Source organism: Carcharodon carcharias, chromosome 18 (genome assembly GCF_017639515.1).
Source record: "Carcharodon carcharias isolate sCarCar2 chromosome 18, sCarCar2.pri, whole genome shotgun sequence".
NCBI classification, from domain to species: Eukaryota; Metazoa; Chordata; class Chondrichthyes; order Lamniformes; family Lamnidae; genus Carcharodon; species Carcharodon carcharias.
The window spans coordinates 66,110,812-66,137,158 of NC_054484.1; positions in this window are offsets into that span (position 1 = coordinate 66,110,812).

Below are 26,347 nucleotides of genomic sequence, written 5' to 3' on the forward strand. Positions count from 1 at the left end.
AGAATATATAGTGATAGACATTTGGTAGTGCAGAACTTGAGTATTGCTGAAAAAAAAGATTTTTCTTGTCAAAGCTTTTTGTCTTGCGCTTATCAGGATAATTCGCAAGGAAATACCAATGTCAGGGGAAACAACATATTTATAGTGTATGAGAAGAGAATGCCGATTGGTTAACAAGTATACTCTGGAGCGGCGTTGCCATGGAGAATGCACCAGCTTCAACAAAAAAATGTCTTTTTTTTGGCAATACTCAAGGATATATGTTATTAGGAATTACAAATGGTGAAGAGGTAAAAAAAAACTGTTCTTAACAGAAGTTATTAACCAATGTATTTACCCATTGGAAAATCCAGTATTGTCTAGTTTTGTACAACTAGATGAATTTAAATTCAAATCTAAATGTTATCTCAATAAAGATTCTAATTTTTTCTAAGTTTGACAAACATCCAGACTTTTTTAGCATTCATTCTGGGGGTTTGGCCATCACTTGCTAGGCCAGCATTTACAGCCATCCCTAATTTGATACAACTGAATGTCTTGTTGGCCTAAGACAAAGAGCAGTCAAGAGTTAACCATGTTGACATGGGACAGGAGTCACATATAACCTAGCCCAGGTGAGAATGGTAGGTATCCGTCCCCCAAGGACATTAGTGAACCAGTTGGATTTTATGACAAACTGACAGCTTTATGGTCACTTTTATGAAAACCATTTTTTATTTCCAGACTAAAAACTGCCATAGAGGGTTTTGGATTTGCGTTCTCTGAATAATCAGTCTAGGCCCCTAGATTACTAGTTCAGTAACATAACCATTATACTAAATAATCAAGGGGCAAAAGAGGGGGAGGAAATAAATACAATAACTATCACTAGAGAAAACGTACTAGGGAAACTAATGGGGCTAAAGGCCAATAAGTCCCCTGGACCTGATGGGTAGCATCCGAGAATATTAAAGGACGTAGCTACACAGATAGTGGATGCACTGGTAGTAATCTTCCAAGAATCCTTAGATTCTGGAAAAGCCGCAGAGGATTAGAAAACTGCCAATGTAACATCCTTTTTCAAAAAGGGAGGGAGAGAAAAAAAGAGGTACCTATAGGCCAATCAGCTTAACATTTGTCATTGGGAAAATGTTGGGGTTTATCATAAAGGATGTAATAGCAGAGCATTTAGAATTACATAATCTAATCAAGCAGAGTCAGCATGGCTTCATGAAGGGTAAATCATGCCTGACAAATTTATTAAAATTCTTTGAGGAGGTAACTAGCAGGATAAATAAAGGGAAACCAGTAGGTGTAATATATTCAGATTTCCAAAAGGCATTTGATATGGTACCGCAAGTAAGGCTACTTAATAAGAGCCCATGGTGTTGGGGGTAGTATATTAGCATGTTTGAGGATTGGCTAACTAATAGAAGATAGACAGTTGGGATAAGGGGGTCATTTTCAGGATAGAAACCTGTAAATTGTGGAGTGCCACAGGGATCCGTGCTGGGGCCTCAATTATTTACAATATATATTAATGACTTAGGAATTGAATGTACTATTCCCAAATTTGCGGATGATACAAAAATAGGTGGGAGGGCAAGTGCTGAGGATGACACAAGGAGTCTACAGAGGGATAGACAGGTTAAGTGAATGGGCAAAAAAGTGGCAGATGGAATATAATATGGGAAAATGTGAGATTTTGCACTTTGGCAGGAAGAATAGAGGAGCTGAATATTATTTAAATGGAGAAAGACTGCAGAAAGCTACAGCATAGAAGGATTTGGGACTGCTTGCACATGAATCCCAAAAAGCTAACGCGCAAGTTCAACCGGTAATAGGGAAGACAAATGGAATGTTGGCCTTTATTTTAAAGAGAATGGAATCTAAAAATAGGAGAGTCTTGCTAAAACTATGCAAGGTTAGACCACACCTAGAATACTGTGAACAGTTTTGGTCCCCTTATCTAAGGAAAGATATACTGGCATTGGAGGCAGTCCAGAGAAGGTTCACAAGAATGATTTCAGGTATGGACGGATTTTCTTATGAGGAGAGGTTGAGTAGTTTAGGCCTGTACTCATTGGAGTTTAGCAGAATGAGAGGCAGCCTTATTGAAATATATAAGGCTCTTTGGAGGCTTGACAGGGTAGAAGTTGAAAGGTTGTTTCCACTTATGGGAGGGTCAAGGACCAGAGGGCATAATCTCAGTGTAAGGGGGCACCCATTTAAAACAGAGATGAGGAGGAATTTCTTCTCTGAGGGCAGTCAATCTGTGGAATTCTTTCCTGCAGAGGGTTGTAGAAGCTGGGTCATTAAGTATATTCAAGGTGAAGATAGATAGATTTTTAATCAGTAAGGGAATAAAGAGTTATGGGGAAAAGGCACGAAAGTGGAGTTGAGGAGTATCAGATCAACCAAGAACTCATTGAATGGTGCAGCAGGTTCAATGGGCCAAATGGCCTACCTCTGCTCCTGCGCCTTACCACTGTTCTCCTCTTATGCTTAAATGCATCGATTTAAAATTGTGGTATGCCTTATTTACACTGAACATTTGTGAAACTTCTTTGTTCAATTTTTAAAATGAAAGTTGATCTATTTACTTAAGACTGGTCCCTCACCTTTTAAAATGGTAGAGGATATATATTCAGAAATTCAGCAGGGGGATATGACTGTGAAACATACAACAGGAGTAATTGATATACAGAAACAAGGTGATAGAGGGAGATAATTGGAGACAAAAAACAGGATGATATTTAGCGAAAGTGAATACTTGTATATTTTAAGGGAAGACACATATGAATACATAAAAAGGCCATTGCATCTGTCAACATTCACCCCACCATTGGAAAGAGCAACATTATTCACCAACTTCCCTATAACTCCTGAGGAGCAAAGGGAAAAATAGAAACCAGATATGTGTTTACTGGAAAAGAGGTATAACTTCATGAAGCTCTGTATAAGTTTGGGGGAAAATTTAGGTAATTTATTTCATATGTTATGTGTTAAAAAGTTCAAGTAGTGGTACGATCCTCTTAGAGACCAACGACTTATGAAGAGATGGATGAATTCCCAGTGACTGACTTAAAGGAATTGTACAGATTTGAAAAGTTTTAAGACTTTTACTGTAACAAATTGAAAGTAAGATTGACTAAACGTTACTTAGTGACTAAATAGTACTTAGTAGGCAACAACAGAAAAGATATCTCCCTTTTAACAGAGTTGAAAACCACATGCCACAGTTTACTTAAGTGCACACTCTCTGCAGAATTGGAGTTTATATGGGAACCAGTCCAATATCACTCCCAGCTTCCAACTGGTTCACTTCTCCTCATTTCACCCCAGGTCATATCATCGAGTGGTTGTCAAAAGGCAATTCTCAGTTTTCAGAGAAGTCCCAAACTGAATACCAGCAGGAAGGCCCACTCCGGTGATTCTTCCATTAAAGCACTCTGCCTTGGGTCAAGGCAGGACAAATCTTCTGGATTCCTTAGGTTACCAGAGACTGTATTCCCTCTTGCATTCTGCCCTGTAGTCCACACTCTCCTCACTGCTGACCACACGAGCTGCAGTCCTTTGCCCCTCTGTGAGACCTCCCTTTGTTTCTTTCTGCCTGAAATCTCAGAAACAGAAAGTTTGCTCACAGTCAGCCCCAGCTGCTCTTGCCTTTGTTTCAGGTGCTTGAAAATTTCAACTTTGTTCTTAGTAGTTCTTGACTTGGGCCCCCATGTTGCCATAGTAACCAAGCCTACTGGGCTTGTTGTTGGCCAGAATTTGGAACAGATCGCATTGCTCTCTTAACTACCCAATTTTACTTTGAATTAAAGAGACAGTCCCAAAACACCATCATCTTATAAAAACTTACTTTCATAACATTTACTAAAGCTATTTATATGCAGGAGTAGAAACCCCAATCTGCTTTCAGTGATTGCATCGCACATTTCAAGAACTCGCTATCAACTCTTAGTTTTAAAAATCTATCAAGAGATAAAGTATTAAACATTGTCTGAACCAACCTCTTGAGAAATTGTTTCAATGAACTCTTTGCTTCAATTGAAATTGGAGGAAATCCCCTCCAATTCTATTAAGTCATTTTCATTTATTTTTTGAATACTTCTTCCCCCTGCTTACGTTTGTGATACTAACCAGAGTATTTTGTATTGGAGTCAGGATGCATGGATATAAATTATTATCCCGACAAGTTGCATTCATCGAGCATATTTAATGTAAAAACATTTCCCAAGGTGTTCTTTTTTTGTGGATCACTGCAATCAGAAATAGTCACTGAGCGCAAAAAGATGATATTAGGAAGGGTAACAAAAATCTCGGTCAAAAGGGATAGGTTTTAAGGTGATTCTTAAAGGATAAGACGGAAGTGCAGGCCTTAAGAAGGAATTCCAGAGTGAGGGGCTGAGGCGGTTGAGATGGGTTAAAGACTGGGATGCAGAGTCAGAGAAAATGAGAAGGGTTCGACCATTTTTCAGGTGTTAAACAGGATTTATACTGTAGGCTGCATGTGACCACAATGCACAGAAGCTTTGTCAGTTGCCATATTTATGCAGGTGCACCTTAGGAAGAAGCCATGTTTAAAGTAAGCCTGGAGCCAATTAGCATGTTGTAATGAGAGTCTTTGCATTGATTTAGGGCTCATTTTGGAAATTGATTTATTGGTTCTTAAGCCCACACAGTAAAACATGATTGGAATAGTTGGGAAACAGTCTTCAGCTTCTCAGAGACTCTCAGCTCCGTTAAGATAAGTCGCTGGTTCCTTATTTCAGACAGCTAGGGTGGTCTTTGGGTCAGTTCTGTCTAAATATGTTTTAAAGTATTGTAATTGCAATCTACTGTTTGGAAGTACAGCACCTATATTATATTTACATTCTACATAGTTGCTGCTGACATGGGTGATCTGCTGGTTCTTTCATTGGTATTACTGGATAAGATGCGGCAGCACCAGCAAGGAAGAATTCACAAACCTACAGTAACTAAGAAGAGGAGTAAGGAGGGGAGTCAACAGGAGGCCCTACTTCACACCGTTCTTCAGGAACTGAGTGTCATATTTCAACCAGGCTAAGCAAGAATGCCCAGGCATCTCTGCTTCACCAGGAATACAATTAGTTGTGCCACCTCTTTAGCAGCTATTCTTTTGTAACTGCAGATTTGTGATACTGTGCAACAGATAATCTGCCATTTGAAATATATGGCATGTTTCCAATATTTCCATTTTGAACTGGCAGATCTGGCCCTCATTTAAAATCCGGGCCAAGGTTTTGTTTTTTTTTACCTTTTCAGCACTGTTTATATTAGGATGTTCATATTCTGGAGAATATTATTATATTTGTTCTCTTGTTTTTTCCCACTTCTACTTTCTGTATTAAACATTTTATATAGCGGTTTGGTCTCAAATGTCTTGTCATACATAAGCAATTAATATATCATTTTAAATGGTTATGTGATGCATGAGTGAATGCAGAATACAATTATGTACATTAGGTGACATGAAAACATACAATTTACAACTGAATGCCTGTCTTCCATATGCTTTTGCATTCTGGTCTCCAGCCAAATTTCAGTCATGTGATTGTGTGAACAACAGTTTGGAACATCCAGGGTTACCAATTGTTTGGGCTGGAGAATGTTACGCATTTGCTTACTTTTTGGCTGAGCGTTCAGCCGAGTCTTTTGCACCATGGTGAGTATAGGAAAGCACATCTCTTTCTTCTGCTCTCAGTCCAATAGCCAACCATTATCCCAATAATGATTGGAAATTCATGTGGCCCAGGCAAGAACTTGGCACGGAGTTGAACACTGCCCAGATCCCCAAGAGCGATGGGTATGACTACAGCATAGTCAGGCCATCTTTAATCACAGACTGACAGTCCTTATCCAATCAGCTGTCAACACAGGAGGAAAATGATAGATTAGGCTTTCCTGACAAATCAATTGGCATTAGACTGATTATATTCAAAATCTGTGTGAGAAAAAGACAATGTCAAACCATCAAAACTCAACTTGTAATTTTAGGACATTTATAATGAAAATATCCTAAACATATTACACTGGGACCAGACTTGACTGTAAAGAGTTTGGAGAAGAAATGGAGTTGTGCAGCATGTTTTTCTTTAAAAGGTTCTTATGCTCAGAAATGGAGTCTGATGGGATGTGTGCCAAAAGCCAGCTTGGGAGAGGGGTTTGTGTGAACTTGCACCCAATGGCCACCAGCAGCATGCAGATGTTCCATTGTCAGTCTGCAATGCTGCCGGCCTTGTCAATTTATGAACTCGTTGCTCCAGCCTATATCTTGTGCTGGATTTTAGGGGGCACCACAGTCTCCGGACCCCCACCCCGCCCTCTAAAATGTTGGGAGGGGGGGTTTGGAGTCCACCCATGACCCCGATGGCATCCCCACAGCAAATTAACACTGCGAGCCGGTTTAAGGTTAGACTTCTGCACCTTTCTTGGGAAGAAATCTTGCCTTGGAGGGCTGTCAGCTAATTGATGGTCAGCAGTTCTGCAGTTCCAGCAACACCAGCCAGGAGTGGTGGCCACTGCTGGGACTACAGGCAGTTTGGGGAGGAGTCCAGGGTATTGATAAGGGGAATGAGGGTGTGGGGGCTTAAGGCCAGCGGGTGGGTTGGGGGGGGTGGTGGGCAGCGTGCCTCCGACAGGCCAAGGGAATCTGCAAAGGAGGTTCTCGCCCTTGCCCAACACCAACCTGTGCAGCTAAAGCCAATGATCTTCCTGGATTATTTCTTCCAGCTGCTCGTGCAGTTATATGCATTTTTTTTTAGCTTTCCAGTATGTCGCTATAGTTTGAATAGTCTACATGGCCTACAACAGTCCAACTGGTGCTGAAGTTCCTTTATTATTTATTGAAAAGCTTGTGCTGAAATAAATTGTTCCCAGACATGAGTGACCTGGGAATTGAGCATTACTGGGAGAATGAAGAGGGTCCATGCAACAGGACAAGCTCCTGGAAGAGGGAGAAGAATGAGAGGGAAAAGGACTCTCACTAGGATGCCCTGATTTTTGGCATGCAGACCATGATTTGCAGTAGGCCTATTGGAAATAGGGTGGGTAAAACAGAAAATTTTCTACTCATCTCATTTGTATGATTGTAACATGGAAAGGTATGCTCTCCGTGCAGCTCCAACCTCCACTTTAGTGCAGACGTCTTTTGCACATTCCAGGGGCAAAATAGTGTTTACTAGAAACTGTGCGCTCTGGACAGTCTCCCCTTTTTTAAAGCTGCTGTTCCTATAAAAGGTAAGTTGCAGCAATGCAGACTCCTAGATAATTGTTTTTGACCACTTACAGACAAGCCATGTCACACCAGTGGAAGGAGCAGGCACCCAGATTAATCAACGTTGTCCTCGACCCAATTTGTCAAAAGGTTGAAGCCAGGTTGGAGACCATCTTCTGGCAGGAGTCAGCAAATCCTCCAAAGTGAGCCTGAGATGGTAGCTGGAGCATGTGCCAGGTGTAGTACCATGAATCCAGCAGCAATGCTCAAAACAGTTTAATGATCTCACTTTGGTGATTAGTTGAGTGAATGAACCTACACATATTGTCCCACAACCACCACAACATTCACCTCTCACACTGGTCACCAGACAACCCCCCATCACTGATCCAATACACTCTGACACTCATGACTCACACCTGACATCTTTATACTACACCTCACCTTCACACATCTCCGAACCATAGCAGCCACATGCACCACTCACTGCCTCCAAGTCCCTCTGTTCAGCTGCAGCAGGCATCATTCAAACATCTGTCAATTACATTTTGTCCTCTCTCTTGCAGAAGAAGGTGGCATACAACAGACGACCAGAGGATTAGGTTAGAAACATTCCCTCAGTGACCTGGTGGAAATAATAGATGTCCAGTCCCTCTGCACGTCCACCCCCACCAGGATGGTCTGAGGGCTCCCCACTTCTTCCTTGAACAGAGACTTGAACAATCTCCATCCACCACCACTCTCTTCCACCTGGCTGAACTTGTTCTCTCACTGAACAATTTCTCCTTTAACTTGTCTCACTTCCTCCAAATAAAAGGTGTGGCTATGGGTACATGGGTCCCAGATATGCCTGTCTCTTTATGGGGTATGTGGAGCTTTTCTTGTTCTAGTCCCCCTCAGGTCCCCTCCCACAACTCTTCTTTCATTACATCGATGACTGTATCGGTGCCACTTCATGCTCTCGTTTGGACCTGGAAAAATTTATAGATTTTGCTTCCAATTTCCACCCGTCTCTCAACTTTACATGGTCCATCTCCGACACTTCTCTGTCTCTATTTCTGGTAATAGGCTGTCCACCAATATTCATTACAAGCCCACCAACTCCCACAGCTACCTCAACTACAGCTCCTTACACCCTGCTTCCTGTGGGAACTCTATCCCATGCTCCCAGTTCCTCCACCTCCGCTGCATCTGTTCTGATGATGCTACCAAAACGGTGCTTCTGACATGTCTTCCATTTTCTTTAACCAAGAGATCCCCCCGCTGTGGCCGACAGAGCCTTCAACTTTATCCGACCCATCACCCGGACCTCTGCCCGCACCCCTTCCCCTCCCTCCCAGAACAATGATAGGGTCCACCTTGTCTTCACTTTTCACCCCACCAGCCTCCACATTCAAAGGATCATTCCTCATCACTTCAGCCAACTCCAGCATGATGCCACCACCAAACACATCTTCCGCTCACCCTCCTGTCAGCATTCAGTAGAGGCTTCTCCCTCCAAGATACTCGTCCATCACACATCTCGTCATCCCCTTTCCTAGGCACCTTCCCATGTAATCGCAGAAGGTGCAGCTCCTGCCGCTTTAGCTCCTCCCTCCTCACCGTCCCAGGCCCCAAACATTCCTTTCATATGAAGCAGTGCTTCACTTGCACCTCCTTTAATTTGGTCCACTGTATTCACTGCTTCCATTGTGGTCTCCTCTGCACTGGGGAGACTAAGTGCAGACTGGCTGACTGCTTTGCAGAACACCTTCACTCAATCAGCAAGCATAACCCAGACCTTCCTATAGTTTGCCATTTCAATACACCATCTTGCTCTCATGCCCACATGTCCATCCTTGGCCTGCTGTAATGTTCCAGTGAAATCCAACACAAACTGGAGGAACAGCACCTCATCTTGTGATTAGGCACTTTACAGCCTTCCGGACTTAAAATCAAGTTCAACAACATCAGACCATGAACTCTATTCTCCATCTTTACCCCTTCTTCAATCCAAGTTTAAAGTTTTTATTTATTTATTTTTGGTTTAGTTTTCTAACCTTTTTCCCCAACTCCCCCTTCCCCCCACACTGGTCCATCTGTCACTTGTTTTTATGATTTGCTTTCACAGAGCGCTGACCCTTGTTCTGCTATTTATACATAGTGGCACAAAGGTAAGATAGCACAACACTGCCATTAACATTCCTTTTGTCCTGTGTCCATGACATCTTTGTCAAACTTCTCCTTAGCTCCCTTTCCCTGACCTTCCACTTTGCTCCACCTGCTTCACCCTGTCTTAAACAGTATAAAATCCATTATATTTCTACTTCTCTTTAGCTCTGAAGAAGAGTCATATGGGCTCAAAACGTTAACTTCGTTTCTCTCTCCACAGATGCCATCAGACCTGCTGAGTTTTTCCAGCATTTCCTGTTTTTATTTCAGATTCCCAGCATCCACAGTATTTTGCTTTTATTACTTGGAGGAAATAATCTGTGAATAATGGGCAGTAGCAGTATGGAGCAATGGAGACCATCTGGGATGTTGGTGCCTAATACAACTGCTCCACTAACTCTCATCTTGAAAGTTGCTATGAAATGTAAACTACAGAGGGAGTGTCAAACTGCTGATTTTCTCCTGTAGCTCTATGCTCACCAGCACCCTCCCCTTATGTTGCTACCTGTTTCCAGTCCCTCCTGAGCATTTCTTGAGGCTGAATGGAGACAGGAACCTTTCGACCTCATTCACCATAACCTCATCCAGTGTATTGTCTGAAAACCTTGGTACTCACTCTCTCAAATGTTTAACCATTACTCAAAGTATCACAGCCCAGGTTAACTTTTGAAAAAATATCCCACCTCTTCTTGCAGCCACCTTCTAAGAGATACAAACTTTTCAAGTTGCACTAGCCTTGTGTTATCGAGTCCCTGTTGATGAATGAATAGCAAGTGGAATGATAGTTGCATGCAACAAATGTTTAATAGAACAGGCAGCACCAATTTAATAGAACAGGTAGCATACTGCCTGCAACGCAATGAACAGGCACGGGTTAATCATGCAACGTCATCGAGATGGTTAATCCCAGAAGACGGGCAATTTCAATTCCCATCTGTTTTTAATATGGCTGCATCTTTAATAATTAAACATTGATGGATATCAATGTAATTTTAAATTTTCAATTACATTTTAAATTAACCTTACCTTAAATAATCTATTCTTACCTCAATCAATACCAGGTTTTTCGACCGAATTGCTTCTGAAATATCTCGACTTGGTCAAATTCGTTAGTAATGCACTAACACTAGTTAAAATCTTCAGAATGTATTCCCAAATGTTTTAAGTATACTTTAAGATTTGAAAAGCTTCAGTAAGTGGGAATCAATTACCGATGTTTGAGGAAACTGCCACAAGAAGGTACAAGCAAGGAAACAACTCCTGGAAAATAAGTTGATTGTATTATAAATGTTGCAGCTGAATCACAGTAAGTAACTGTATACAAACAGTTCAGTTATTTATGTGTACTAATAATTGGCAATAAAATCAGCCCAATCTCAATCCTCTCAAGAACTTGCCTCAGCTGTGAAGCAGCAGACTTGTGTAAGGCTGATAGAAACATCTGAAGCAAATATCTTGCTCTTTACTGACAAACCAAATAACAACGTGCAAGATTTTAATACTTCTTGGTGGCAAAACATGATGGGCCAAGATTTTGCTGGAGTAGGCCATCTCATGACATCTCCTAAACAAGAATAAAAATACCTGGAAAAACTCAGCAGGTCTGGCAGCATCTGTGGAGAGGAACACAGTTAACGTTTCAAGTCCGTATGACTCTTCAGCAGAACTAAGTAAAAATAGGGAAAATAGAAAAAATTGTGACATCTCCTGTTAGTTAGACTTGTTTGTGTCCATTTAGTTCTTAAAATATTTTGCCCACAAAGTTGCTGGATGTGCAAGTTGATAATGGAATGGCAAGGGTAATAGGACATCTAGGTGAACAATAGCTCATACAGTGTATCCCCTGAGGGTATGACATTTGTGAATTGAAAATAAAACAGAGGAAGGACTGAGAAGGAGGGTGAATTAGATTGGGTGAACTCAATGTCAAATCACTTACAGGAAATAAAATCGAGAGAAGGAAGAAAGTTAAATTAAGAAAGGGAGGGGGGAAACGATAGAGAGGAAAAATAAGAAAAAATGTAAACATATCAAATTAGACATTTTTACAATCTCTTAAAACAGTTCACAACCTGAAGGAAGAAAGAAGACTCCACACATAGGGCAGGATTTTATGCGTTGGCGAGCGGGGGTGGGGCCCGCTCGCTGACACGTAAAATGATGCGCGGTGACGTCGGGGGGAACTCCTGATGTCACCACACCTCATTTAAATTTTCGGGAAGGCTGGAGTGCAGCAAAATCAGCTGCACGCCTGCCGACCTGTCAATGGCCAATTGAGGCAATTGACAGAGTCAATTATTTAATGAAAGGACCTGCCTGTCCAACCTTAAGGTCAGTGAGCAGGCCAGGAGCCCTGGCAGGAATTAGAAAAAAACATGAAACCTCATCCACCGGCGGGATGAGGTTTCATGGTAGCTTTTTAAAAATTTCAATAAAATTTATGTGAAAATTGTGAACATGTCCCAACTCATGTGACATTGTCATATGAGGGGGACATGTTTGGGAAATTTTACTTTTCTATTTTTAGGTTTTGTACATTTTGAGCCAATCTCCCTGAGGCTGCACTTAGCATACACGAAAGAGCTCACTCTCCATTTTGGGATTCCCCCAACCCCGCCCGCAAAGGGAGCACATAGCGGCTTCTGTGCGGACGTCACGCTGGGTGGGCCTTAATTGGCCTGTCCACATAAAATGGCACCACGCCTCCGATTGGGGGTGCCGATCAGAAGCGCGCGCCCTTCAACTTCCCCCCAATGGGGGGGAAATTAGGCCCATAGAATTGTTTACTCTCTGGGAAGAGAGGTTAATTGTGTTATGATCCTGTTCGGGACTGTCAACACTTAAAGAGAAATCCCAATGCCTCATAATTAACTGATAGATTAAAACAATATTTCATGTTTTTAAACAAAATTTTTGTATATAAAAATTAAATCAAGCATTATTAACACCACCAGAGTTTATAATTACTTTGCTGTGTACTCAATTTTACTTCTTACTCCCCCGCAAGAATTCACATATACATCCAGAATCTTGAAGGTCCATTCACTTCCGTAGAGGCCAACCCACAAAGGTGTGCCACAGCCTGCTGAAATTCACTTTAATCCTCTTCAGCATTCCATCTATTCTCTGAGGTAAGATTTTATAGGGGTCCTTCTATTAGCTTCTTGGATAAGTGACTCTCCAACATTTATTTAATACCTCTTGGATGCCTCAGCTCTTTGTTCTGGTTGCCAGCAGACACACAAATGCCTTCTCACAGCTTCTAAGCTAACTCTGCTGACTGCTTTCTGTCACCAAGCTCTGTGAGGACCACTGTAGATTTCCTCCTCTAGCCACAAACTAGAGAAATCTTCCAGCTGCTTTTTCCCTCAAGAAATCCAAACTGAGTTGGAGGCCCACCCATATTCCATGCAGTGAAAGATGAACATAGTATTTTCTCCACTTAAAGTACAGGCCTGACTAACAGTCATCTTCTGTTGGCTCTCTGTGAGATGCAGTCTACACCAAAGCAAAACTGCAACTGCCTGCTTTCTGAGCAAACAACCAGATAATTGAAGCAAAAGGATCATCTACCCCCACAGCCCACCTCTATGACAACATGGCAGATTTTGGGATGTCCTCAAACATAAATGTAAATTAATGATTTTACCTTCAACTCAACTCTTTGATTATGTAACCCATTTTACTAATTTATATCCCTGGAGGAGATTATTATCCTTTCTCCAGCCTTTCTGGCTCCATGGGCTGGATTTTACGGTGAGGGGGGTTGGGGGGGGGAGGGGTAGTTCGGTGGAATAGTCGCACCTCATCCAGAAGGAAACTAGCAGCCCACTCTGCAGCCATAACATGTTTCACATACTAATCTATCTGCTCCTGGGACTTCAGCCTCTCAGTGGGACCAAGACCCACTCTCAAGAGCTGCAAGCCAATCTGATTGGTCAGAAGCTCCAGCCGTCCTGTAAGTGCCAGAGCTTAGTAGTGGACAATGCTGGAACTGCAAGTAGGCCCTGGTGGTAGAGAAGATGGATGCCAGAGCCAACTAAATTGGGTCTTTTAGGGTGGAGAGGGATCAGGCAGCCTGACGGGGCTGGGGTTGCAAGGGTGGGGTGGGTTAGTTTTGGAGGCCAGGCAGGAGGGAACGAAGGAGGGGTAAAACATTGGATGGGAGCATGCTCACTGATGGGCATGTGGCACACCGCCACCCCCCCTCCCCCCCCCCCACAACTCCCACTAAAGGATGTGTTTAAAAAATGGCCTGGCCACTCCCGCTTGCCTGCCCATGCCAACATATAATTCCATGGGCAGCATATTATCTGGGTCAATTGACTTGTTAACAATGGCGGACAAGCTACCGATTTCAGGAGTGGACGGGAAGTAGCGGGCTTGCCACCCATCGTATTTTATGTGAATCTCATCAAAAAACATGCTCGGCATGGGGGCCATACAATCCAGTACTATTACAAGCTTAGCAATGGATCATACATTGTTCAAGTTTTTCTCACTATCAACTCTGAACTTATAAGATAAACACTGGCTAATTAAACCTAAGCTTGTTTGGTTTGCCTTTACCTTAAGGGTTTTTAAAATCAATTTCTTAACAAGGCTTTTCCATTTATCTTACATTTAACACTAATTCTTAAATCTAGAAGTTATATTATGAAACAATGAATTATGAACTAGTTATTTGTAACAATTGGCAGTCACTAATAATTATCACATAGTTAAAAAGTACTTCTGCTGTTAGTTTCTGGGTGTAACTCTCTGTGAGGAGTTTGATGTGTAAATGGCGTAAAAATGCAGTAACTTCATGAAAATTACAGGAGATGCTGACCTTGCAAACATAATGGTACAAATCAACCAGGAACTTGTGGGGAGCTGCAATTCACATGGCATCTTTCCCTGCTACAATTTGTTAGTGTATTTCCACACTGATAACAGTGTGCATCATTCAGCTGCTGTTATTTTTGCCAGCAATATCTGACTCGATGTGAATTGGAGCATCCCTACCCACCAACCCTCTCAATCACATTTATCCCGGTCCAAACCTTAATTAGTTTGTAAGTGCAAAATTGAGTTTAGAATTAATTTACATAACTGGGTGTAATGATGAGGAAGAAACTAAAAATGCTACAGAAGCAAATTTCACCCAAAGAAATTACAAATATTAAGAGTTTGAAAATATTGAAAGTTTTGAGGAGGAATTTCTTCACCCAGGTGGTGGTGAATCTTTGGAACTATCTACCCAAGAGGGCTGTAGAAGCTCAATCATTGTGCATGTTTAAGACAGGAATCAATAGGTTTCTGGATATTAGTGACATCAAGGGATGTGAGGATAGTAGGGAATAATGACGTAGGAGTAGAAGGTCAGCCGTGATCTGTTTGAACGGCAGAACAGGCTCGATGGGCCGAATGGCCTACTCCTGCTCCTTTTTTTTTGTCTTTTTTGAAATTGAAATATATGGGGCAAATTTCCTGATCATCATTCATAACATCATCAGGAGATTGGGAATGCTATGTCCCAATTTTTATTTTGCTTCCTGTAAAATTATGAAAAGGAAACAATAAAACCTACTTATCACTCTCTGGTTTGCTGTCTATGAGAATTGTTCACTGCGATTGTCTGCATAGCTTGCTTAATGACATCACTGTTACTGGATGCCAGAGATCCCCTAAAGCTGGTGCAAGAATAAAATTAACGTTGGGAAAGGAGACAGCCAAGTCACAGACATCACTGGACCTTTGTGGGCATCTTTCTTTGAGGTCAACAGTGAGTACTGTTACATTGCTGCAAAATCCAAGCCTGTATCTCCTCCACTTCATTAATTTAGAATTAAAGCCATTGTTCTGCTTTGAAGCTATCCTAAAGGTCAGGCATCTGAATAATCTGACTAATCAGGACCCTGTAGCAGAGATGCATGCCCATTATCTCTAGCCTATTGGGCATTTGGCCCTTTGAGGATACCACACTCAGCAAATAGTTTAGGCTATTGTCATCAAGATTTCCCCTTCTTTCTGCATTCCCAAAACCTTTTGAACAAACCACAAGCCACCTGGAAAGAAATAAATATTTTCATTTATATAGCACCTTTCACAACCACTAGACATCTCAAAGTGCTTTACAGCTAATGAAGTACGTTTGAAGCATAGTCACTGTTGTAAAGTAGGAACCTAAACAATTACCATGCTGTTGGCTGGGGAGAGTGTCTAGGTTACCTGATATTGTGTCCGCCAGGCAGTCTGTCTCTGGTCACTCATTTGTGTGAGCAACTTGCCAGCACCTAATGTCTGTCCCTTTAAAATGGACCATGCTTCTTGCTGCACTTCCTGGATTGTCCTAAAACCCTTAGAAACTTCCTTGCACAATAGCTTAACTTGCTGCTGGCTGGGTGGTGTCTGGGCTGCTCAATATTGCAACCAGCCAGCAGTTGCTAAATGGTCATTCATTGCTCGCTCCCTCCACTTACAAGAGGCCAGGCCATTAAAATAGACCAGGCGGGCTGCCTCTATTTTTGATTGGCTGACCGCCCAGAAGTTAAAATTCCCTGAGGGGTTTCTATGGAGAAGATAATCAGGAGAATCCCCATGGAAATACAACCCCAAGGTTTGTATCTTGCAGAAAATAAGTATAACTATATTTTGCAAAATATTGCGGCCTCAATTACTATAAGCAACAAGATACACAAATGCTAAACACCTCTACATGGCTTGATTTTCTCTGTTATTTTAATGCAGTTGTTAATCCATTTAAGGTAAGCAGGTTAACATTGTCGTAAAATTTAACAAAGTAATGCCATATCTGTTAAGCATTACACACTAACATCGCACATTATATTTTCCTGGCCTACAAAAAGAAGTCAGAAGAAATAAACTGAAAATATTTTTCTCATTAGGAACGTTTCTAACATTTTGTGGAATATTACCCTTTATTATATACCATCTATGTTTACCAGAATTAACATTAAATATTAAAATGGAAAGTATAAAATAATACAAACAACTGTCAAACAGTTGTACTCTCTATGAAAATAAAGGGGTGTAATTGGTCTTGGTAGCATAAAAGTCAATAGAAAAGATGATTAGGCAGGGACAAAATGTCCTGCTGACTAAAACTTGATTTATGCTATTGCCAAAGATAAATTCCACTCCCAAAATGTAAGATTTTTAGAGAGATCAGTAATAAAAAACCACTATCACAGCTCTTAAAAATTAACTAGCTTGATAATGTGTGAGAAGGGACCTGTCCAATTGAATAAATTTGAATTGGCTTGAAAGCTTCATTTTACTTCATAGGTTACAGATTTTTAAAATCAACAAAATATTTCAATTATTCTGAAGCATCCAAACCATTTTTTTGGTTCATATATGGTATATACTTTCAGCAGCCTTGTGTTTCAAGCTGTAAAATATTCAGCCTGCGGCCTCCAGTAATGGTGCATAACAGCTTGGAATCCAGTTTGAGAGCTGCAGTGGTGTGTTTTAATTCTGTCTGTTGCTTGTCAAGGAATGTTCAGTTAAATCAAATGTACCTCTGATGTTCTCAAATTACATTTTAGGGCCAGAGGCCTTATAGGTCATTTGCAGCACATTTTATCCACCACTAAACTTACCTTAGACTTCATTTAAGAGCTTCCTGCATCTTTTATTCCTGCTTTACTTCCTCTGTAATCGAGAGTTCTTTCAGCCTTGCCTGGCTAAGTTGATGAACTAGATTTTTAAAGGCATTGGCTGTCTGTAATTAATGATGTACAGTTTAAAAATTATTTATAAAATATATAGATATTGTATCAAGGTAATGATGTCATGTAATAGATGCAGAAATGCAAGGTTTTCCTGCACCATGTGCTGCTCCGTTCCGGTTACTGTGAGAAGAATTTGACTAACATACAACAAATAAACACAGCAAAAGGGATAGCTTACAATCACCCAGACAGATGATAAAAAATCTCAATGGTATTGAGCAGATAAGGCAACAGAGAAGCTGACATGAGTGATTTAAGATCTCTTCCTGAATGGAGATACTCATTGTAGGACATGACTGGCAGGATATGTTCTGTTTTGATCCAATAATAAGTTCTAAGCTAAAATGATATAAATTCTCTTTCTATTTTCAGTGTCTTTATAACTAAGGTATCAATTTGCTTTGTTACTTTGTCATTCTACTGTCATATATTGAAAACAGTGTTTTTATTTCCACTGGTGTTTCCCCACATAATTAAAGAATATAAAAAACTGAACTTTGTATGTATTTATCTAAAGGTTTGGGCAAACTATATTATGGTAATCCATGAGCCATACAATTATATCCAGTATGATCCAAACATTAAAATAAACAGAAGTTAATTAAGACAGTAGTTTAAAGTGCTAGAATGGACAAATAAAACATAATAAAACCTCAGATGAGGCAATTAGTGACACCATGATACAATAGAAGGCAACACGGTCTGAAAATAATGTCATGGGTGTTGCCTCATGGGCTGAAATTAACAATGAAATTAACTCCCGAAGGGAACAGGTCATTAAATTGCTTACTCGATATTTTTGAATTTATATAATTTATTCAGGTATGAGGACTGGGACTAATTTTTTCTACTTCGCTGTCCTTAAAACACTTTCGGTTAATGTTTCAAAAGTAGTATATTTTAATAAACAGGCACAGCATGTATGACCTATTAACTCTATAAATATGAATACATTTTAAATTCTTGAGAAGGAACGGAACCAGAGGATGTTTCTGTAACCAGAGGATGTATTTCCGTAACCAAGGGTTAGTGATAAGGCCTCAATCCTGCACTGATAACATTTAGTTATGTGCCACTTTAAGATGTCCAAAACGGAGTTAGAAAATTAAACTATGTCTATGATAAATTATCAACATTTATAGTTCTTTGGGCTTTACCTACAAATATTATTTTCACCTCTAGTCACTGGTAATGAGATTTTCATATCTGGAAAGAGGTGAAAGAATGTTATATAGCAATATGAAATGAGGTCCCTTGTGATTGATTGACATTCTTCCATCTGCAAGAGGTTATGAGAGTACAGCCTTAGAACGCACTTCCTTTGGTGGCTGAACAAGCCGATTCTAGAAAGGCAAAGTCTGCCAAAGTGCCACATATGAATTTTCCCTTGCTGGTGGTGCCTTGTTTGCAGGGCTGGCATCTGCTTTGGAGCTACTGAAACCATATATTGTGGTGGTGGCGGCGGTGAACTCCTGCCCACAGGTGGTGTCGACATTTGCATTGGTCATCATAAAATTTCCTTTTAGACTTAGGATAAACCAGAATAAGACAAAATGGGCATCAGGAGCTTAGTAATAAGGTAGAGCTTTCTCTTGTTATACAGTCTAGATCTTATTTTGGGATAAGGCTCAAAATACCTGGTGGTGTTGCAGTTGTGAGTGAGGCCCAACATATATTCTATGAGTTATTTAATCACCTTTATTTGTGCAGCAAATTCCATATTTGACTGTTTTCCATAAAGTATCCTTTGTATCAACACAAATATAGAGATGAATCTCTGTCTATTTAAGGCAGACAGTTAAACAAATGCACATTATAACCTGCAATATCAAACTTTAAGAACATGATTTAAAAAATGATTTATTCTCATTTATCTCAGCACTACACTGACAAAGTATTGTCCCGTTTTGTGAATTCCTCCCAGTAGTTAATAGACAAACCAGGCGATTGGAACTGTTACTAAACTGCTGGAAAAAAACTTTTTGTTATAAAATTCTGTCCTCTGCAGTGGCAATTATATGTATGTTTAAATTGTGAGCTACAGTAATGCAGCAGAACCTATGAACAAAATATCTATGAACAATTATGATTCAAATGTTGATCCCTATATGTCATCTGAAGCAAGAATGATAGCACAATAACACATGTGCTGCAGTGAAGGATTAAAAGAATGAATAATCCTGGTTGTAAAAGATTAGTTCTGTTACATTTGTCCAGTTCTGGGCTATTGTGTATTATTTATGTTCCAAGTCATGCATCAGCATGTCTGTATTGGCTGATATAGGTAATAAATACTTTAAAACATTTTTTGTGTAAGTGGTCTTCGATGCAGTATTTAGCCCTGAGTCTATTTCATGTTAAATAATGTAATGTCATAGGCAATTTCTGGGCAGCATATCGGGTCTTGGCAATTTTTTTCAAGAATTGATGTCAGGTGCCTGAATGAATTATATAACTACTGCAATACATTAATAACATACATTAATCAAATAGTGTAATGCTAAGCAATAAAGAACACGATTGCACAATACCATTCATGCCACAGTCAGGGCAAAAAGCAGCCCATTTAATTCAAAGATGCAATATTTCATTGTTTAACTAACACTGGATAATTTTACATAGCATCACCTTCTTGAATAATTAGAGTACATTAATGAAAGAGGATTTTAAACATTTTTACTATTAAAAATAAGGTATAACAATTGGAAAATGGCTGATTATCATCCGTGGGCTCACAAATTGTTCCATGTGAATGCATTTTAAATTGTTATCATGTGGCTGTCTGAAAATGGAATGGAAAATAAAAGCCTGAGATGGTTTAACTTTTTTTTCTTGATGGAATGGTAGCTTAATCACCTAGAAATGAGTAAGTGATTTGAGAGTTGTTGATATGTTTGTATTTTAATGGACAGAGTCTATTTTATAAGCATTTACAATTATGTTCCAATATATAGACACAGTCAAGCTGAACTTTTCTAATAGACTTCTAGATTTACTCAGAGATGCAGTGGACTTAGAACAAGAAGAATAATATAAACCTTATACTGTCAGATATAATTTATGGCAGAAACTAGAAAGCTAGAACTTCTTCCCTTATTAGATTTTTGTCTAGGTTTAGCTTATGTGCTGGTCAGTATTAACCTTGTCGAAGAAGTGAGTGTTGTTTGCATTCTTTAAACATCGCCGAGCAACAAAGATTTTTTATCTGTGCTATGTGCATACTTTACCTTCCTGTGCCTTTGTTCTGCAGACACTATTTCTTTGATTCAACAGTCAGTAGCACATTTGGTAATCTCGGTAGGGCATAATTTCAGAATATAAACCCTTTTGAGTTAAAACTAACAGACATGAATGATTGGGGAATGAAATCTATTCTTTGAGCTGTCTGGCAGAGGCCAGTTCCAAAACTCAAACTGTTGTGATGGATGGTCAGTTGTAATTCTAGGTGTGAGTCTCTGTGACAGGAAATATTCTGCTATAGCTAAAGATATACTCTCAACTCAATGGAGAGAAACAAAGACAAACCAGTTTACACAGATTATAAATAAACCATACTTCTAGTAAAACAATAATACATTCCTTGTGTTTCCTGCAACACATCAGTGATTACACTTCAAAAGTACTTCATTGACTGTAAAGTGCTTTGGAATGTCCTAAGGTTGTGAAGGATGCTATATAAATACCAATTATTTCTAAATAAGCCACCTTTGTATCACTTTAAAAGCATGGATTGAAAACTGCATTAAAGAAACAACTCAGAATTTTTTTTTTTTACAGGAAAACCTAAATTTGTGTCAAATGCAACTAAACTTAATATTATGAATTAGTGTATGTTTAAGAAAAATGTGGCACATGAATTTCTTCGTACATGTTTATTCTGTGCATTTGCCTCACTACAGTGCTTGGTTTTACACATGCATTATAATACTGACAGCGAAGATAATGGCCTGGATTTTGCTGTGAGTGGCAAAGAAAAAGCTTTTGCCCTTTGTCTCATATTAAGTTACCCAAAGACTTTTTACAAGCTTAGCCGTGGAGATTTCAAGCTTTCAGTCAACCTATCCAAAGTGGCATTTTCTATGGCAGATGCATGGCACCTGTGAGTAGGACAAGCAAAAGGGTGGCTTTTCAATCAATCAGATTGAAGACTCTGCACTGAGAAATGGGGCTGAAAATAACACTCTGGATCAGGTGGGTGAACATCCCGCCCATCCATAAAATGTGGCTTTCTAATATCAGATCGGAAATCCATCATCATTACACAGGTTGGCCATGGTAATAGAGGTGAGGGGGGCCCAAAGTCAGAAGCCCACCCATGTTTTGAGTTTAATGAATTATCACCTTATTGAGCCAATTAAAAAGGTAATGGAGTCATACTTTATGTGGTTCTTTCAAATTTACAATCTGTGCACAGCTGAATGGGTGGGTGCAATCTCATTGGTGAGTAAGGGCAGCACAGGAAGTTTAAAAGCTTCAGCATGATTCCTTAACAGAGAGAAGGTGGTAGCAACAATTGAAACTGCAGCAACAATTTAGGCTAGTGTAGTTTAGCTTTCTGAGCATTTTTTCAGAGTCCCACTTGTTGTAATATGCCTTTAATGGATAGCAGCCAAACATCACTAAAAGGGAAGTGTGTCATGTGATCCACTCTTAGTTTCACTTTTGCCTTTGAGCAGAGCACACACATGAAATATCTATGGGCTACCCTTGTCCTCTGAGAGGTGAAGCCCTCAGGACATTTCAGGCCATCATAGGTGGGGGCTCCATTACAACCATCACAGCCGATGACAAGTCAGAGGACATTGTATGACACTCACATCATCACAAGGCCATGTGGAATGGAAGACCTTTCATACAATGTTAAGCATTAGAAACCTCACAACAATAGGAAATCCATTCTAGTAAAGCTGATATAATAAGAAAAGGAACATCACCTCAAACACATCATATTGAATGGAAAGTATCACCCGTGCTCACCAACATATTTCTGAAATGTTTTCTTAAATCTTTTCCACTTGCCATACCATGGTGCTCCTCCATTGCTGCCAACAGAGCTGGAGGCAGGCTGCCGACCTCGATGCCTGTTTGCCTGTAATTACCTTGGTAGATGCCCTCTGGTTGCTCGAGGCAGCGAGGGCACCAGTGTTGTAAGCGATCCCTGCTCAGTGACATGTGTTTCCTCTGACATTGTGGCATCCTGAGGTGCTGGAATCACAGGCAAAGGGATAGAGGAGAGACTGTTACCACCAGGAGTGCTCCAAGAGGAGTCCCCAGGTGCTGACAGCTGCTGGTCATCTGCTGTCTTAAGTCACATTGATACCTCCTTGCTTATCTGAGAACAATGAGGTCCTGACAGAGAGCCCAGGCACTGTATTCCCTCTAAGTGTGTCTCTGGCTGTTTGAGCTCAGGGACAAGGCTTTGGTATGCAAGTCAGCGTTCATCTCTGGAAACCTTTAACTGGTCTGCTGATGTGGCTCTTCATGAATGTTGTCAATCTCTCAGAGGAGGAAGCCATGCACATGGGAGGGAGATTGCAGCATTAGTGGTCTGGATGGCCTCCTCCACTGTCCTTGCCAGGGCATTCATTTCTCTGGTATTTCTGTCAGATCTTCACGCACCTTCTGCTGCATGTCCAACATCTGCTCTCTTACAGACAATTCCATAGGCTCATCAGTAGCTTGGGACTCAGCATTGGCCAGCATTCTCACACTCCTCCAAGTATCTGAATCCTGGTCAATTACAGCTCCAGCATCTGCTCTGGTGACTGCGTATTGCTCAACCCACATGCCTCATGTTCTTCCAACATGTGCAATCCCACCAAGGTGCAAGTATCTGATCTGGCTACTGGTGTGGAGCAAGAATGGGATAGTGCATCCTCTAAGGTCTCCTCTTCTTCCTCAGAGGTCACAACAGGCCCTTTGGGGATAGTGACTGTTGGTGCTGATAGCTGACCTGTTGGAGAAAACAGAAAGGTTGCCAATGAATCTAAACTCATATCAACTGCCAGCAGAGGTTAAAGCATCTTGATTGTGATCCTACACTTTTCAATCCATTACTGACTGACGACCTCCCAGCCTTTAAGTTCTTCATACATTTACTCCCAACGTCATTGTTAAACTCTCATTCCAAAACCCCATATCTGTAGTACTCACAATTATTCTCTCATCAACCTCCCCCTGCCCTCAGCCCCCACTGGCACAAACTCCAGCCCTCCACAGCCAACGGATCTGCACCCCTGGTTACTGCATCATCAGTGCAAGAAATGCCAAACTGGACACATTCCAACTTTCTCTGACATTATGGGCCTTTTCTCCTAGGAAGGAAATGGAAGAATGAAGATTATCCTATTAGACAGCATCATGGCCTCCTGATTGATGCCAAAACCTGAGCTACCTTATTACAGAGCTGGCATACTCCCCACCCCAGAACCTTCCTTCTCAAATACCACCCTCTGTCTCTTTTCTGGTTTCTTTGCACAAACTCACCAATCTCACACACAGGACTGGTAAACTATAAGTAGGTGTGATATATTTGAAGACTATGACTAATATATATGCATTACTGGATAGTTCAACAAAGAGGTCTATTCTAGGGATTCAGCAACTACCATTACTCACAGCAACAGCTGCAACTCCAGCTGCACTCACACTACTGGTCACATGCTGCTTTAAATCCTGGTTTCTCATGACCCATGCACATTATTTGCATATTCTCTTAAAGGGATACTACAACACCCTCCAGTTGCCCGAATCTATCATGCTAGGTGTGGAGGCTCCTCGATTACGCAGTGTGACCAATGGACTTAGATTGACCCATTTCCTATGCACTTCAATCACATAGCCTCCCAAATGTGTGCACCTGCAAAGTAATCAATGTTATTCATTCACCCTTGTGGAATGGTGCATGTCATTTAGCCTCTTGTGGCACTGTAGCCACACCCTTCTGATGGCCACCTCCATTCAGGCTTAATTGGTCTGTCAGGGAGGGCCCTTTATCCTTCCTGTGCCATTAGAACATCCTGATGATTAGTGACCCAGGGAGCCATCAGTGAATCATAGAGCCATCTGGCTTCTGGCCTCATCCACTGTTCACCTCGAAGTGAGATTGGGTACAAAAGACCCGGTTTGTGGGTGGGGACGGGTGGGGGTGGGTTGGGAGCAGTGGTGCCCTGGAGCACTGTGCTTTTTCCCTACATTGTTAATGATTGACAATAAATACAGCTATCAGAAATTAGCAACTCTGACACTTAATGTTATTCCCTTATGTTTCAGGTACCTCTTCAGCTTATGGAGTTCAGTTATTTCTCCAAAATGTACTGATGGTCAGATAATTGCAAATCTCTGCCCACAAGACTCATCCTTTCAATACTGCCAGCCTTCTAATTCTAATACCAGGCCCTTCTCCAGGTCATGGCCTGACACCAGTTCCACAGTACGCCCAAGCCCTCGAGACCCAATTCACCAAGATTAGTGCTTCTCCTTCATTAATTTGCTGGTGGTGCCACTGGGCTGCCTATAAGTGGCTAGCTGGCACTTAATTGAGCTGGAAGTAGAGCGATGGCAGGATGTGCTGGCTGCACACTTCAACTTCTGCTGTTGGAAGCCTGCTGTTGCTCGCCATTAAATTCAGCCATGCAGACTGCAAAGCAGGAAGTAAAGAAACTGCAGATTTAAATTACATTTAAATCATTACACAAGAAGACAAATAAAGATTGGAACATGCTCATGTGATAAAAGAAGAAGCATAAAAGAAAGCAAAAGGCAAAACTGATATATATTATATACATACATCTATATACACATATAGGTTGCAGCATTATTTTTTTTCTGAGGGAATAAGACTGCACACTAGTAAAATTCAGTTTTCAGGGCCAGAGAGGTTGCTGAGCAATAACCATCATTTATTATACAGTTAGTAACTCAGTGGCTTCCAATTATGCAAGACCTAATTTTTTTCCCTGTCTTTGGTGCGATAGTAGAGGGTAATTAACCTAAGTTCATGCCGGTACAGTAAGCTGTATGCAAGTTCCATCAGTAAAGATTGCAACAATGCAGTCTGTGGAGGAACAGTGTATTATTAACAGCAACTTTTGTATTTTATGTTTGACTGTGTATGTGTGGAGACCCATTGATAACAGTGTGTTCTTCCACCGTTGTTGGAGATAGTAAAGAAAAATCCAGGTCAAATATCAGTCTTCAGATTACTATGGCCATATTTGGGCCTCCATAAAATGAAAGGTTTTAAAATGGAGCAAGTTATTTTTATTTAAGTTTAATTGGGTAGAATTTTCCATTTGATGTACAGGGAGCAGGACCTGCACGCTGACGTGTAAAATGACGTGCGGTGATGTCGGGCGAGCGTCCCAACATCACCACGCGCCATTGCGATGTATCAGTGGGTGGGCACGTGACAATCTCCGTTGCATGCCCGCTATTAATTAACGGGCCACTCAAAGCCCTTGAGGCTCCAATTGATGGGGATTTTGCGGCGCCTGTGCGATCTTCAGGTCGTCGTATGGGCGCAACAGGCAGGTGGGTAGCAGAAATTTGTATAAACCTCATCCACGAGCTGGAGAAGAGGGCTCAGTGGGGTTGCAGTTCTACAGATTTAAAAGTTATTGCGCAAAAGTTACTGAAACTTGCCTGTCTGAGCTGGAAAACTTCAAAACACATTCCAGCTGCTTGGACTGGACTCATAACCTTCAGGTCAGCACTTTGCAGTAAGGATTTGTTTTGGGGCCTGTATGTTTCAGGAAGTCTCCCTGAGCCTGGGAATGGGAGGTGATCTCTCCACTGGAGGCACCTCCTCTGAGGAGGAAGGGAGGGATAGAAAGGGGAGGAGGCTAGGAGAGCACATTCAGCCTCCAGGGGAGTCACCTTTGAGAGGAGAGGCACAGGCATAAAGGGTGAAGGGCCAAGAGGAAGTCCATGGTGGAAGAGGCCACAGAAGACGCCACTATCCTACTACCAGGATATACAGGTGGCGAAGCAGCGACCTCAATATGACTGAGACCAATCTGTCAGATGATTGGCCCTGAGATCTCCTCTAACTGTGTGGGTGGACACCCCATGCCAGCAGCTCTAAAGGTCACAGCTTCCCTCAACTTCTATGCCTCTGGCTCCTTCCAGGGCTCGGTGGATCTTCTTTGTGGTGTCTCCCAATCAACTGTCCACACTTGTGTCAAACAGGTCACAAACACTCTGCTCAGGTGTGCATTGACCTTCATCCACTCCC